The 16,285-nt window shown below is 38.0% G+C and overlaps 1 protein-coding gene across 5 annotated transcripts in view; it reads right to left on the bottom strand.

Moving 5' to 3' along the window:
- The window catches only part of Znf81 (zinc finger protein 81), a 109,237-nt gene that overhangs the window by 67,979 nt on the left and 24,973 nt on the right, over positions 1-16,285 (bottom strand). Inside the window, exon 1 of one of the 5 annotated variants that reach the window (XM_071606378.1) lies at positions 8,391-8,436. The exons of the other annotated variants lie outside the window; for them this stretch is intronic. The gene's annotated coding sequence lies outside the window, so the exon portion shown is untranslated. Of the gene's footprint in view, positions 1-8,390; positions 8,437-16,285 lie in introns of those variants that run through there. 5 annotated transcript variants of the gene reach the window in all.

Raw genomic sequence — 16,285 nt, 5'->3', positions numbered from 1 at the left:
TAAAATGAATATGCCAATAATAATTTTTGATGTGTCCTTAATCTAATGCACTTCAATAAAAACTCTTTAGGAAATTTTATTATTTTTTTTTTCTTTTTGAGTTTCTTTCATAGCAAGAAACATTTATTAAGCACTATTAAATGGAATCCTCCCAACCTACCTATGAAGTATTTTTAGTTGATTCTTTTTAGTTATATATAACATTGGATACATTTTTACATAATCACAAAAGCATGAAATATAATTTGCTCTAATTCACTTCCCCAGCATCTACTCTACTGATCTTTCTGCAGTTTATTTATAGATTGATTTTATGATTAGGGTCTTGTGGATATATTTGATGTTGCAATTCACTGTGGTATATGCGTGTATGTACGTATGAAAGTTCCCTCATATTCATTCCACTGTTCTTCCCTTATTCCACTCCCCTCTTCCGCCTGCTCAATTCCCTTCCTCTAGTCTAGTGATCTTTCCTCTACATTGATGGAATTCCCTTTCCCTTTTTTTTCCCTTCTCTGACCACCCCACATTTTGGATTAGCTTCTGCCTATCAGAGAAAATATTCAACCTTTGACTTTGGGCGATTGGCTTATTTCACTTAGCATTTGCTTTACCAGCAAATGTTATAAAGTCCTTCTTCTTTATGGCTAAGTAATACTCAGTTGTGTATATATATCATATTTTCTTTAGCCTTACCTCTGTTGAAGTGCACCTAAGATGATTCCATAGCTTAACTACTGTGAGTTGAGCTCCTATAAACTTTGATGTGACTGCTTCCCTGTAGTATGCTGATTTAAAATCTTTTTGATATATACCAAAGAGTAGGAGAGCTGGGTCATATGGTAGTTCCATTCCTAGTTTTGTTTTTGTTGTTGTTTGTTTTGTTTTTAGGAATCTACATACTGCTTTCCAGGGTTGTTGAACTAATTTGCAATCCCACCAACAATGTATGATTTATCTTTTTCCCCACATCCTTGTCAGCATTTATTATTATTTGTATTCTTGATAATTGCCATTCTGACTGGAGTGAAATGAAATCTCAACATTGTTTTGATTTGCATTTCCCTAATTGCCAAAGAGGCTGAACATTTTTTTAATATATTTGTTGATCATTTGTATTTCTTCTTTTGAGAAGTTTCTGTTTAGGTCTTTTGCCCATTTATTGATTGGGTTATTTGATATTTTGGGTGCTGTTTTTTGTGTTCTTTGTATTTTCTGGATATTAATGCCCTATCTGAGGAGCAGGTGGCAAAGAGCTCTATGGACTGTCTCGTCATACTCTTGTTTCTTTTGCTGTGCAGATGCTTTTTAATTTGATGCCATCCCACTTATTGATTTTTTATTTTATTTCTTGCTCTTTAGGAGTCTTGTTAAGGAAGGTGGTTCCTGTACTGACATACTGGAATATTGTGCCTATATACTAGCAGCTGCAGAGGGAAACTTTTATTTTTATTTCCTTATAAAGTAAAATCTATACAGTGTTGGTGCCTTTACTTTGCAAATATAGCTTTCATACAAGATTCTTGATTCTTCCATTCAAACAATTTGCTGCCCCTTATCACCTTCAATGTGGAATCCTGGAGTATTCCACATTGTGGGAGATGTCATTGTGGCAGAAGGGGAAGAAGTCATACTGCCCTTGAGCTAAGAATGCCTATTTGTCCTACAAAACCAAGTTCAATACTCCACCTTCATAGAATCCTGATAGAAGTAGAAGGCTCTGTGCCCCACTGAAGGCCTTTCTAAATCCTCAGGCGAGAAGTATTTTGAGGACCAAGGGTAGGCTGAAATGTGGACTTAATGGGGGCTTTCTATGTACTCAGCCCCTTTGTGCCTCAGTTTAGGAATCTGGAATTTAAGACATGTCACAGTCAAATAGCCTAAAACCACCAGGGACTAAGTTATACTCTGATAGCTTATTTAATCAATTAGGGAGACCATATACTAGAGGAACCATGGGGCAGCTCCCTAAACAGGAAAATATAGAGTTCTTATAGGAATATGAAGAAGAGTAGAGTTTAGATGCAATTTAAACAAAACAGTGTGTTGGGGAGCTCAAAGTAAAGCAAGGCTGTGTGTTAAGGGGGTCAACATCAGGTCTGGACTGCAAAGTGAACCCAGAGACCTGAATTGGAAACAATTCAGATAGCTGTCAGGTGTTGTGTCCATATAACCCATATCTGGAGCTATGCACCTGTGTTGGAAATTGAGGCTTGTTTTTCTGTGTCTAAGTAAATTAGAATCTCCATTAAGATGCAGGTGTTTTATTCTTTCTGATATTATTTCAAATAGCAAAGTTTCGGATAGTATATGACTGTAGACAACAAAGTTTCTTGTACTACCATAAAGAAGCCCTACCTGGAGCAGTAGTAACTCAAAATATGGTTTCCTTATGGTATTACAGCTGCAGCGTGTCCTTGGGAGAAGTGTTTCCTGTTAATTTTTCATCTGGTTTTATCCATGGCTGTTTTCTCACATCCAGATGAGTGGCAGGGCAGATTTTTATAGTCTGAGTTCATTTTTACTTAGCGGAGTTGAGCTTTCTGATTATCATAGAATCTCTTTCCACTCCTGTATCCCTGGTCTGGATAAGTGTTTGTTGAATTAATAAATAAAAAAAGAAATGGAATGAGTGTAAACACATTTGGCATGAATATACTTCTAAAAGAGTGCGAAGAATTAATAGTGTTGAGTGTCATAATAGTGCTATGGTTATGTAAGAAAAAGTAAGTCTATCTGTTAGACTATTCAGACAAGAGAGAGATAGGGCTAATAAACATGAAGAGATGTTCAAACTCATTAGTGAACAAGGAACTACAAATCAAGACATGATAAAAAGACATTTGACACCAATTTGATTTGCAGAATTGTAAAAATCTGACAAGACCAAGAGTTAAAGACTGTGAAGATTCACAGGATCTTTTTGCCCTACCAAAGCAATATAAATCAGTGCAGCCAGTTTAGAAAATAGTTTGGCATTCCCACTTATAGTGAATATTCACATGACTTGCAGTCCAACAAATGTTCTCTTATCCAAGAAAAATACTCGCACAAGAAACCTAGAATGTGTGTGGCATCCTGTTCAAATGGCAAAACCTGGGGAAAAAATGGATGCTCATTACCAGGAGTCAAATGAATGAACTAGAACAATGCTCAACAATATGGATGAATATTAAGGGGGATAATTATAAGCCCAAATGCTAATGTAAAGCATAATATATGTTTATATAATTAAAAGCTACTACTATAAAGAACACAAACTACTTAGAATTTTGTATAGTTGCAATAAAATTATATAAAAAAGAAATTAAAAGTTGAGGATGATGTTTACCTTAGGTAGGGAGGGGAGACTATAAATTGGATAGATGCATAATGGAGATTATTGTAAAAGCCATACCTTTTCTTTAGATGGTAGAGGCATAAGTTATAATTATATTATTAAAACTAACTAAATATTTAAATTTATTGGGAAAGATCAAATGTTATACAAATAGCTTCATGAAAGAAAGAGAAAATCTGTATGGAGAAGAATGGCACTCCTTAAATAGGTCAAGAAAACCTTTGGTCCTAGTCCAGAGATGCCACCTAGTGGTGGCATAAGCAGGAAGCAGGAGTTCCACAGCCTTAATATTGCTGCCCTTGCCAAAGATGCTCTGGCTCCAAGACTCACTCCTTCCTATCTTCTGATCTGTTCAAATGTCTTTTCTTCAGTGGCATTTCTTCCCTGGCCCAGCCCACCACTCTCAGATTCTTTGTTCCATTTTCTTTACAGCCTCCCTTTTATCAAAAATTTCTTATTTAGCCAGGCATGGTAGAGAACATTTGTAATCCCAGTCACTTGGGAGACTGAGGCAGGAGGAAAATAAGTTCAAAAGCAGCCTCAGCAACTTAGCGAAGCCCTAAGCAACTCAGTGAGACCCTTTCTCTAGATAAAATTCAAAAAAGGGCTGGGGATGTGGCTCAGTGGTTAAGCGTCCCTGGGTTCAATTCCTGGTACAAAAAAAAAAAAAAAAAAGTTATCTTATTCATTTACTGTTTACTCATTGACATGTTCCAGATGATACTGCAGTGATTTCTGCTTCTCACATATAAGGAGTGAACAACTACTTTATTTCTTATATCTTCACTACATAATGTAAAGAGTATTAAAATACATACACCAAAATCATTTTCCTAAAATATTATTTTATTTGCCCCCCAAAAAATTCTGCAGGCATTCTCTGAGTGACACAACTGTTATAAAATCAATCTGATATAAGTAATGCAGGAAATACTAAGTGATTTTACTCTAAATTTATTTCATGTCTGACACTGTTCCTTTTTTATGTTAATCTGAATTTCTGACCTATATTATTTTCCTTCTCTTTAAGGAATTTATATTAACATTTTTTGCAAAGCAAATCTACTGGCAATGAATTCCCTCAGTGTTTTTTGTTTGTTTTTTGTGGTACTGGGGATTGAACCCAGAGCCTTGTGCATGTGAGGCAAGCACTCTACCAACTGAGCTATATCTCCAGCCCCTTTCCTAAGTGTTTTTTTTTTGTTGTTGTTGTTGTTTGTTTGTTTGTTTGCTTGCTCAGTTTGTTTGTTTGTTTGTTGTATAACACTCTGGGTTCCATCCCCAGCACTGCAAAAGAACAAACACTGAACTACATCTCTGGTCCCCTGTGTATGTTTTATTAGGAAAATCCTTATTTCCTTTTCTCTTTTGAAGGATAATTTCACTGGATTGAAAATGCTAGGTTGTTGAGGTTTGTTTTCTTTTAACATTTTAAATATTCCACTCTTCTTGTTGGCCAACAAGAAGTCTGGTATAATTCTTAACTTTGTGATTTTTTTAAAATTTTATTGTATTCCTATGCAGAGATATGATTTATCTCTCCATGTGTTTAGTTTTATATTATATTCTAGAATAATAGTCATATATTTTTTTTACTTTAGGCCAGTACCTTTCTTGTTATATTCATTTTTAGGTATTTTATGTTTGTTGTCATTACTAGAAATGGGATTTTTACTCATTTTCATTTGTTTCAATATGCTGTATTTATTTTCTTATACCCCACCACCTTATTGAATTTTCCTTGCATATGTTTCTGGGTACACAAGGATAACCTGCAAATAAAAATGATTTTCAGGCAATATCTATTGAGTTCTTTCTCACCCCTACTAAGTGAATTTCAGCTCACTTAAATAAATCTTAACATTTAACTCTTGCCTTCCGTCTGTAGATTTCATCCTTCAAGTTTGCAAGACAAGAACCCAGAAGGAAATTGGCAGTGAGCTGCTGGGGTCTGCTGCAAAACTTCAGGGCATAGCCCACCATTAAGAACTGTAAAACCCATATGTGGTCGCACATGCCTGTAATCCCAGTTGACTCGGGAGGCTGAGGCAGGAGGATTGAAATTTCAAGGCCAGCCTCAGCAATTTAACAAGGCCCTAAACAAGTTAGTGAGACCCTGTCTCAAAACAAAAAAAAAAAAGAAAGAAAGAAAGAGCTGGGATGTTTTTCAGTGGATAAGCACCCCTGGGTTCAATCCCATTTACAGTTAAATCTCTATTATATCTCTCAAGTGGATTTTCAATAATGTTATATTTTGTGTTAATTTTGTCTTAATATTAATTTTCATTAATATTAGGGTGTCAAATCATGGAAAGCACAGATTTTCCAATAGAATATGTCAATATGATAAAGCTAAAAATGATTTTCTCTCTTTTCTCAATATTTAATCCATTTATTTTATCTTCATATTTTATTGCATTAGAGATTTCAATATACTATTGTGATAGGATCAACCCTATGTTGTACCAAGAGGTTACATGATTCAATTATAGGAGCTGTATCCTTATCAGTGGATTAATCCACTAGTTGGATTATTGATTTGAATGGACTACTAGGTGGTGACTGCATTTTTAGCATATTTACCTTTTTGAATTATACTTCCTGGCAATTTTGAGTCTAATCTTTAATCTTTTCTGAATTTTCACAGATCTTTTCTAGTCTAGTTTTAGTTTGAGGATGCTGTCGAATTGTGTCAAATGTTTCTTTTATATTCATTGATATGATTGTGTTGTTTTCTCCTTTGTTTTTTAAATTTTATGTTATTTTTTTATTTCTTTATGTGGTGCTGAGGATCAAACCCAGTGCTTTTCATATGCTAGGTAAGTGCTCTACCACTGAGCTACAATCCCAGTCCTCCCTTTTGTTTTTAAAACGAAACAAATTAATAGATTTACTAATGTTAGTCATCATTGCCTTACTAGAAAATCCAGTTTTGTTATAGGGTAAATTTTTCTTTAGATACTTGTTGGATCCAAATTGCTAATATTTTTCATCTACAAGACAAAATGATCTCCAGATAATTGCTTATTTGTATTAGAACTGCCTTTCTTCCTTCCTTCCTTTTTTTTTTAAAAACAGAGATTGAAATCAGGGGCACTTAACCACTGAGCCACATCTCCAGCCCCCTTTATTTTTTTGATACAGTATGTTGCTAAGTTACTTAGGGTTTTGCTAAATCGTGGAGGCTCACATTGAACTGGCAAACTTCCTGTTTCAGCCTCCCCAGTCACTGGGGTTATAGGCATGCATCACCGTACCCAGCTAGATCTGATTTTTTAAGATAATAAAAACTGCATTTTTAATAGTACTTCCCAAATTGAAATTGGAAGATGTCCAGCTTTTGTTGTTGTTGTCTAGAATAGGGATTGGAAAACTTTCTGTAAAGGGCCAGATAGCAAGTATTATAGACTTTGCCAGCAATGGAGTCTCTGTTGTGACTAAGTCGACTCTGCCACTATAGCAAAAGTAGCTGCAAACAAGATGTAAAGGAATGGATGTGGTTGATTTACAAAAACAAACTAGAGTTGGGCACCATGGCACACACCTATAATCCCAGGGATTTAGGAGGCTAAGGCAGGAGGATCACCAGTTCCAAGCCAGCCTTAGCAAATTAGCAAGGCCCTAAGCAATTTAGCAAGACCCTGTTTCAAAATAAAAAATAAAAAGGGCTGGGGATGTAACGCAGTGGTAAAGCATCCCTGGGTTCAATCCCTAGTACAAAAAAAAAAAAAAAAGAAAGAAAAAAAAAATGAATAGAGGCCACATTGACCTGCAGCCTGTAGTTTGTAATTTGCAACCCCTGTTTTAGAACTGTTTCAAAAATCTAGGACTGGGTGTGGTGGTGCACATCTGTAATCCTTGCAACTTCAGAAGCTGAGGTAGGAGGACCATAAGTTCCAGGCCAGCCTGGGAAACTTAGCAAGATCCAGTCTTTAAAAAATAATAGGGCTGGGGGTGGGTAGCTCAGTGGTTGAGTACCCCTGGGTTCAATTGGTTCAATTCCCATTACTAAAATGTGTGTGTATTTACATATATATATATATATATATATATATATATATATATATATATGCAAAAGAATACTGAGATTTTTTCCTTTTTTTTTTTTCCTGAGGAGCTGGCTTCAGTTTCCCCCTTTCCCCTAGGGAAGTGCTCCCCACCCTCTACTGTCAAGCCTCTTTTCTGAGCATGTCCCTTCCCTCCCAATGCTCCTGAAATATGTTTACTACTTTATATCCCTGCCCCTAACTTGCTCTACCCTGAGGCCCTGGAGGAGATGTATACCACACCACTCTTCCTTCCCTAACAACCACCTGTTTTAGTTTGAATCTTGGCATATCCCCAGAAAAGCTCATGTGTTAGGAAATGCAGGAATGGTAAGGGGTGAGATGATTAGATTTTGAGAGCTGTAACCTCATCAATGGATTCATCCATTTGATAGATTAATAATTTGTTTGGGTTTTTTTTTTTTGGGGGGGGGGCGGAGTACCAGGGATTGAACCCAGGAACACTTAACCACTGAGCCATATCTCCAGACATTTTGGTTTTTTATTTTGAGACAGGGTATCACTAAGTTACTTAGGGCTTTGCAAAATTGCTGATGCTGTCCTCAAACCTGTGATCCTCTTACCTCAGCCTCCCAAGTCACTGAGATGATAGGCATGGGCTACCACACTTGACTAGTTTAATAATTTGAATGAACTACTGGTTGGTAAATGTAGGCAGGTGGAGCATGGCTCAAGGAACTAGGTCATTGGGGGCCTGGCCTTGGACTCTATCTTTCCCTGCCCCCCATCTCTCAACATCTGTCCCTCAAGTGTGCCTCTCCCTGCCACCCTATCACAGCTTTCCTCCACCAAGCCCCCATGATATTCTGCCTCAGCTCTGGCCCAGAGCAATGAAGTCTTCCAAGAGATGAAAAACTAACAGACCATCTTCTACCAAAATGAGTTGTTGGATTGACAAGAGATTTCTACTGACAACATATTACTAGTATTAGAAGAGTCAAAGACTGTTAAGAGTAAGGGACACAGGCATGCAGTGTACACACCTGTAATCCAAGATACTGGAAAGGCTGAGACCAGAGGATCCCATGTTCAAGGCCAGCCTCAGCAATTTCACAAACTCTGTCTCAAAATAAAAAATAAGAATGATATGACATTTACTAGTGAATGGATGGAACTGAAGACAATCATGCTAAGTAAAATAAGCCAAACCCAAAAAGTGAAAGGTTGAATGTTTTCTCTGAAGCTAGTCCAAAATAAGGGGGAAAATGGGAGATTCCATCATTGCTGATGAAGGGGATTGAGCGGGGAGGGAGGAGAAGAGGGAAAAGGGAAGTACTAGGGATAGAATTAGAGTAAATTATATTCCATACTTTTAAAATTATGTCAAAACGAATCCTAATGTTTTGCATAACTAAAAAGAACCAATAAAAAAGACAAAATACTTACGTGCGCGCACGCGCGCATACACACACACACAGAAAAGGGCTGGGGATACATCTCAATGGTAGAGCATCCCCGGGTTCAATCCCCAGTAACTACCTCCTAGCCCAAAAAAGAGTGAGGGGTACTATTAAGTGGGGCAAGTACTAGGAATAGGAGGATCTCTACAAGTGGCCTGGACCCTCCCCATATTCAGTTGTGTACAGAATTTCTGAAGGGAATGGTGTAGGAACAGTCCCTTTGTAACCTGCATACCACCATCCCTCTGACTTGTGGGAGAGTGCCTGGAGATCATGCCTCCAAATTTTTTTCTTTTTCCTAAACTTGTGTGGGGTCACAAAGTAGGACTGGATGGGGTAGGAGTGGTGTTAAGATCATGGATTGTCTGAGATCCTAAGTGGGAACCTAGACTAACTCTAACCACCCCCAAATCAATTTGCAATTTGAGCCCAGGGAGCTCTGTATAACGAGGATTGGTGGCCTCTTTTGTGCATTACAGGAGACTACCTCCAGGTAACAGAGGACAATGGCCATCCTTCTCCAATCTCTGCAAGACAGGTGGCTGGCTGAGCAGAGGCTGCGACTCCTGCCCTGCACTCAAAGCTGAGCCCCAAGCCCTCCATTTCTACCCAAACTCACCTCCTGGAGGGACTCTCTCCCACAGGGCTGACTCTGCTTCTGTGGGGCCTAGCTCACTGAGAACTCCTTACTGCTGGTTGAGGGCCTCTTGGTCTGGGCATCCTCCCACCTGGGTGGGTGCAATGTCTCCCCACTGCATGCTCAGCCTGGGTAGGTGACTGACTGAAACATTGTTTTTGTTTGTTTGGTATTGAGAATTGAACCCAGGGGTGCTTTACCACTGAGCCACATCCGCAACACTTTTTAATTTTGAGATAGGGTCTCATTAAATTTCTTAAGACCTCACTAAATTGTTGGGGCTGGTCTCAAACTTTCCATCCTCCTGCCTCAGCCTTCCCACTCACTGAGATTAGAGGCTTGTGCCACCACATATGTCCAGGAATACAATTTTTTAAAGATTAGATTGCATTTCATATTAAATCAATATCATCCTAGTGTCTTTTTATGTATGTGTACTTTATTTTTTTCAGGGCTGAGGATTGAACCCAAATCACACATGCTAGGCAAGTGATCTATCACTGTACTAATCCCCAGCCCTGTACTCAACTTTTTATTTTTCAAATAATTGTAGATTTACAAAAAAATTGCAAAATAAAACAGTACAGAGTACTTATGGGTTTTGTTATTATATATATATAAATATATATAAATATTATATATATATATATTACATATTTTATATATAGCATCTCAGACAACTCATGAGCTTACCACCACTCCTACCCCATCCAGTCCTACTTTGCCAATGGATCTTTGGGGTTTTTTAAAATTTATTTATTTATATGTGGTGCTGAGAATCAAACCCAGTGCCTCACACATGCCAGGCAAGACCTCTACCACTGAGCCACAACTCCAGCCCCCTAGTGCCTTTTTAAATAATACACACTGCAAATTTCCTGGTGTTTATTCCCTTAGTTTCCTTTCTTCCTTTTTTTGCATTAGTTTTGCTCATTTATATTTTGATGGGGAAAACACTAGTTTTATCTCCATATTTAAATGTTTCTGTACAGTTGCACATAATAGTCCACTAAAAGTAATATTTAGTGAACTATTGCCTCTAGTGGTAATATCTCCTCATTCCTACCACTGTATTTGTTTCCACTTCTTTATCAGATTTTCCAGACGTTTTTCATGCAACTGCTCATTTCAAAGAATTAGCTGTACATTTTATTCATACTCTCCATATCCATAAAAATATACATATATTGCATTTCATTTCATTTATTTTTTTAAAGAGTATATTCTTCAGGCCGATCACATGCCCCCGTGGTGGTGATGACCCATTTGAATGTCTGCCCTATCAACTTTCGATGGTAGTCGCCATGCCTACCATGGTGACCACAGGTGACGAAAAATCAGGGTTCAATTTCAGAGAGGGAGCCTGAGAAACGGCTACTACATCCAAGTAAGGCAGCAGGCGTGCAAATTACCCACTCCCAACCTGGGGAGGTAGTGACAAAAAATAACAATACAGGACTCTTTCTAAAGAGTATATTCTTTTTTATGTACATTTTTTTATGTATGCTGAGGATCAAACCCAGGGCTTCGCATATGTGAGGCAAGCGCTCTACCACTGAGCCACAACCCCAGCCCCTAATTTCAATTTTATTAATTACTACTTTTAAGAGTTTTATTTGCATAACTTTTTTGGTTTTCAATAATTTTCTAATTGCTTGGGTTATTTAGATTATTTAATTTGAAGATTTCTCTCACTTTAATAACATTATCATTTATGGCTGTGTTACCTCCTCAGCCCAGTTGTGCCAGTGTGTCTTAGACCAGTTTCTGTTGGTATAAGAAAATACCTAAGGCTGGTTGTCACATCCACAGCCCAATTAGGTCAGGGCAGTGGGGGTAGGTTGTAGGAAAGTCAAAGAAAGTGCTTGAAAACAGCATGGAAGACACGATTAATTGGGAAACACTTATGAGAGATCAGTGACTGCTCCAAGAAGAGTTCAAGGACAACAGGCTGAACAGACATCCCCTCCATCATCATGGTGCTTGGCTAAGCAGCACCTCCCCTCCTTCATGGTGTCCTATCCAGTGGCAGTTGGCGGGATGAGTGACACCATCCTTTTCACACTGCCCTAAGTTCCACACCTGTCCCCACTCAGAAAGGGATTCTATGTTAGGTTGCAGAAGTGGCATTTGCTTGCCTACAGGACCAGGATCCCAAGGAGCAACTATCCTGATATGTGTGCAGCAAAGTATTTCTATGGATAACAGTAACTTGCCCTAATTCCCAAAGTGCATAAGAGAAAGATCATATGTATATGGACTTTCTGGCTCAGGCTTGTTCTTGTTATTTCCTTAACTTGGTTACATGTTTAGGAACAGAAAGGATGCTTTCAGGGACATGGTGTTTTGCTGTCTCCCTTTTCTTTAGGGACATGCTGGCTGTAAATTTTCTTACAAATACAGCTTTTGCTATGACCAGTAACTTCTCATATGAAATCTATTTCTTTCTCTTCCTTCCTTCCTTCCTTTCTTTTTTTTTTTTTTGGGGGGGAGGGGGGTACTGGGGATGGAACCCAGGGGTGCTTAGCCACTGAGCCATATCCCCAGCATGTTTTGTTTTTGTTTTTTTAGAGACAGGGTCTCACTAAGTTGCATAGGATCTTGCTAAATTGCTGAGGCTGGCCTAAAACTTGTGATCTTCCTGCCTCAGCCTCCCAAGTGATTGGGATTACAAGTGGATCTCTGGTACTTTTTCATCTTCAAAAATGGCAAATCTAGGGGGGTTGGAGGTGTGGCTCAGTGGTAGCGTGCTTGTCTCACATGCATGAGGCACTGGGTTCAATTCTCAGCACCACATAAAAATAAATACATACAATAAAGTTATTGTGTCCATTTACAACTAATTTTTTTTAAATGGCAAATCTACAGTCATTAAATTGCCCATTCCCCCATCTTGTGCACAGCCCCTGGAAACTACCATTCTACTTTGTTTCTACAAGTCTGACTACTTTAGATACATTCAAGTAGAAGCATACAGTATTGTCTCTTTTTTTTTTTGGTGCCAGGGATTGAACCCAGGGGCGCTCAACCACTGAGCCACATCCTCAGCCCCTTTTTATATTTTATTTGGAGACAGGGTCTTGCTGAATTGTTGAGGGCCTCACTAACTATCTAAGGCTGGCTTTGAACTCGTGTTCCTCCTGCCTCAGCCTCCTGAACCACTGGGGTTACAGCCATTTGTCACCATGCCCAGACTTGGTGATTTCACTTAGCATAATGTCCCCAAGGTTCATCCATATTGTTACATGTGTCAGAATTTACTTCTTAAAGGCCGAGTACTATTTCATTGAATGGATAAGCCACATTTTGCTTATTTATTTGTCAGTGGACATGTGAGTTGGTTCCATATTTTAGCTATTATGAAGAATGCTGCTGTGAACATGGTTGTACATATATCTTTGAGACCCTGTTTTTCAATTCCTTTGGATAAACACCCAGAAATTAAATTTCTGGGTTATATGGTGATTTTATTTTAAATTTTTGAGGAACCACCAAACTGTTTCCCAAAGGAGTTTGACACACTTTACATTCTAACGGTGCACCAAGGTTTCAATTTCTTCATATCCTCACCAACACTTGTTGTAAAGTATTTTTTATTATTGCATTAGAGTTATACATAATATTGGAGTTCATTTTGATATAATTACATAAGAAAACTGCAGGGAGGGGTAGATAGTAGTCATCCTAATTGTTGTGGGTATTTTTTTGGTAGGGGGTACTACTGATCAAACCCTGGGGTGCTTTACCACTGAGCCACATTCCCCCAACTTTTTAAATATTTTATCTAGAGACAGGGTCTCACTAAATTGTTGAAGTTGGCCTTGAACTTGAAATCCTCCTATCTCAGCCTTCTGAGTCAATGGGATTACACACATGCACCGCAGCACTGAGCTCATCCTAATGATTGTGAAGTAGTTGGTATCTTCTTAAGTTTTTATTTGCATCTCCTTAATGTTTAGTGATACTGAGCATCATTTCATGTGCTTATTGGCCAATAGTATATTTTCTTTGGAGAAATGTCAACTAAAGTTTTTTGCCATTTTTAAGTTGGATATTCTGGTCTTTCTTGATGTTGAATTATAGGTATTCGTTATATATTCTAAAAATGAACCTCTTATCAGATATATGATTTGCAAATATATTCTCCCATTCTATAGGTTGCCTTTTCACTCTTTTGTGTCCTTTTGGGGTAAAGGGTAGTGGGGATTGAACTCTGAAGAGCTTCACCACTAAGCTACATCACCAGCCCTTTATTTATTTTTTAAATTATAAGATGGGGTCTCAGTAAGTTGCTTAGGGCCTTACTAAATTGCTGAGGCTGGCCTTGAATTTGCAATACTCTCACCTCAAACACCCTTCTCAAGCCACTGAGATTACAGGTGTGTGCCAACATGCGTGGATGTTTTGTCCTTTGATGAACAAAAACTTTTCATTTTGATGTAGTCCAATTTATCTGTTTACTTTTGTTGCCTATGCTTTTGGCATCATATCCATGAAACCCTTGCCAAATCCAATGCCAGGAGGCTTTCCCTCTGTTTTCTTCCAAGAGTTTTATAGTTTTTGGTCTTAGATTCATTTTGAGTTAATTTTTTATATTAAGGGTCTGCCTTGATTCTTTTGCATATGCATATCCAGGCTTCCCAGCACCATTTGTTAAAGAGACTATCCTTTCTCCCATTGAATGCTTTTGGCACACTTCCTGAAAATTATTTGGCCATGTATATGAGGGCTTATTTGTGGGCCCTCTATTCCATTGGTCTACATGTCTGTCTTTATGCTAGCGCCACAGTTGTGATTACCATAGTTGTGTAATAAGTTATGAAATCAGAATATGTGTAATCTTCCAACTTGTTCCTTCTTTTTTGGAATTGTTTGGGCTATTTTGGACTGGGTTGAATTTTGTGTGTTTTTTTTTTTTTTTTTTTTTTTTTGAATCAGGGTTTCTAAGTTTACTCTTCCTAAGTTGCTTAGTCCACTAGCTCTGCCTTTACATATAACGTTTTAAACTAATTGTATGTTTTTGACCTTGACTTTCTCTCTTTGATACTCCTATCACAAGACTGGCTCCCTTTTTTCTGGACTTTACCCCATATATCTTTGCCCAACTCTTCATTATGCAAGTTGTTAGTTTTAGTTGGACTTCTTGGAAATATGTCTCATAATATTGTTTTTCTTTTAAATTCCAATTCTTACCTCTCTTCTGACAAAATGGATCAGGCAATTCAATTTTTTCTTTTCTATTTTCCCCCCCAGTGCTAGGGCTCAACTCCAGGGCCTTGCACATTAGGCAAGTGCTGTACCACTGAGCTCCAGCCCCAGCTAATTCAATTCCATGTAATCATAATACACCTAATTTTATGCCTTATTTCTTATGTCTAGTATTTATATTATTTTCTGCCTTCTTTTTCTATTTCTTATTTTTTATGACTTAACGTAGTTATAATCATTTACTCCTCCCAACTCACTCACCTTTTTTAAGTCTAGGAATTTTAATTTTTATAAAATCACCTGCATCTTCCCACTTCAATCATACATGATTAAATCTGTATTTTCTCTATCAGTTGATCAAAATAAAATTATAACTGTAGAGACAAATGCCTTCTCTTCTTCATTTTCTTCAGCCAGATGAACACTTGTACTTCTGGACTCTTCAAGGATAACTTAAAGTTTTAATCACAGAAAACTAATATTTTCCTTGGCTATCTATCTAAAGAGCCCTCACTTAATGATTTTGTTTCAAATTCCCACCTTTTTTTCATTTGTTGATTACAAAGAAACACATATATATGCTTCCTATTATTTTCAAAGAGCTCATGATGTCACCTGATTGGGTGTTGTGTGTGTCTATATCTGTCCATTGTTATTGTTTTGCTCTTTTATTTTGAGATGTCACTTTTGATTCAATTTTCCTTTACTCAGAATTTTTCATTGAATGTTTTCTTCAAATAAGATAAACTGATTAAAAAAACACCCTCCAAATTATTTCAAGTTGAAAACTGTCATTCCTTGTCCTTGCTGAGAAATGGTATCTTAAGGAGAGATACAGAATGCTTACACTACAGTTCATTTCTCTCTATGGCCTATAGATGTTCGATGACTCTGGCCTCCATCGCTGTAAATGAGAGTCAGATGCTGAGAGGATACCTGTGGGGGATGATCAGTGATTTAGGACTGGGGTTCTCAATCCTCACAATGCATTAAAATTTTCTGTGAAACTTTCATAAATACAGATGCCTGGGTCCCAGATATAGTGTTGTTATTGTTCAGGAGAAGACCCTCACATAGGCATTTCTAGAAGATTCCATGCAATTCAGATGAGCAGGCTGAGTTGGAAACCATTGATTTCAGTCCCAATGGCACCAGAGCAAAAAATACTTGGGCATATTTTGGGAAAGAGATTGCATCTCTGAAGGAATCAATGACTGTAGAAGCCAGTGGTTGAGGCTTAATGATTGAAGGACTGAGGTGGTCAATGAGTAACTGAGAGCCTTGAAGCTTTGAGAATTGGAAGCTGTTTTAGTCAGATTTTTTGCTGCTATGACTAAAGGATCTGACCAGCACAACTGTAGGGGAGGAAAAGTTTATTTGAGAGCTCACAGTTTCAAAAGTTTTAGTCTATAGAAGGCCAGCTCCATTCCTCGGGGGCTCGAGGTGAGGCTGAACATCATGGCAGGAGAGGGTGGCAGAGAAAAGCAGCTCACATCATGGTGATCAAGAAGCAGAGATCTCAAGCTCCAGATACAAAATATATACCCCATATCCATGCCCCCAACTAACCACTTCCTCCAGCCACACCCCACCTGCCTCTAGTTACCACTCAGTTAATCCCATGAGGGATTAA

This window comes from Marmota flaviventris, chromosome X, assembly GCF_047511675.1.
Source record: "Marmota flaviventris isolate mMarFla1 chromosome X, mMarFla1.hap1, whole genome shotgun sequence".
Classification (NCBI taxonomy): Eukaryota; Metazoa; Chordata; class Mammalia; order Rodentia; family Sciuridae; genus Marmota; species Marmota flaviventris.
This window is presented reverse-complemented; position numbering and strand designations above follow the sequence as displayed.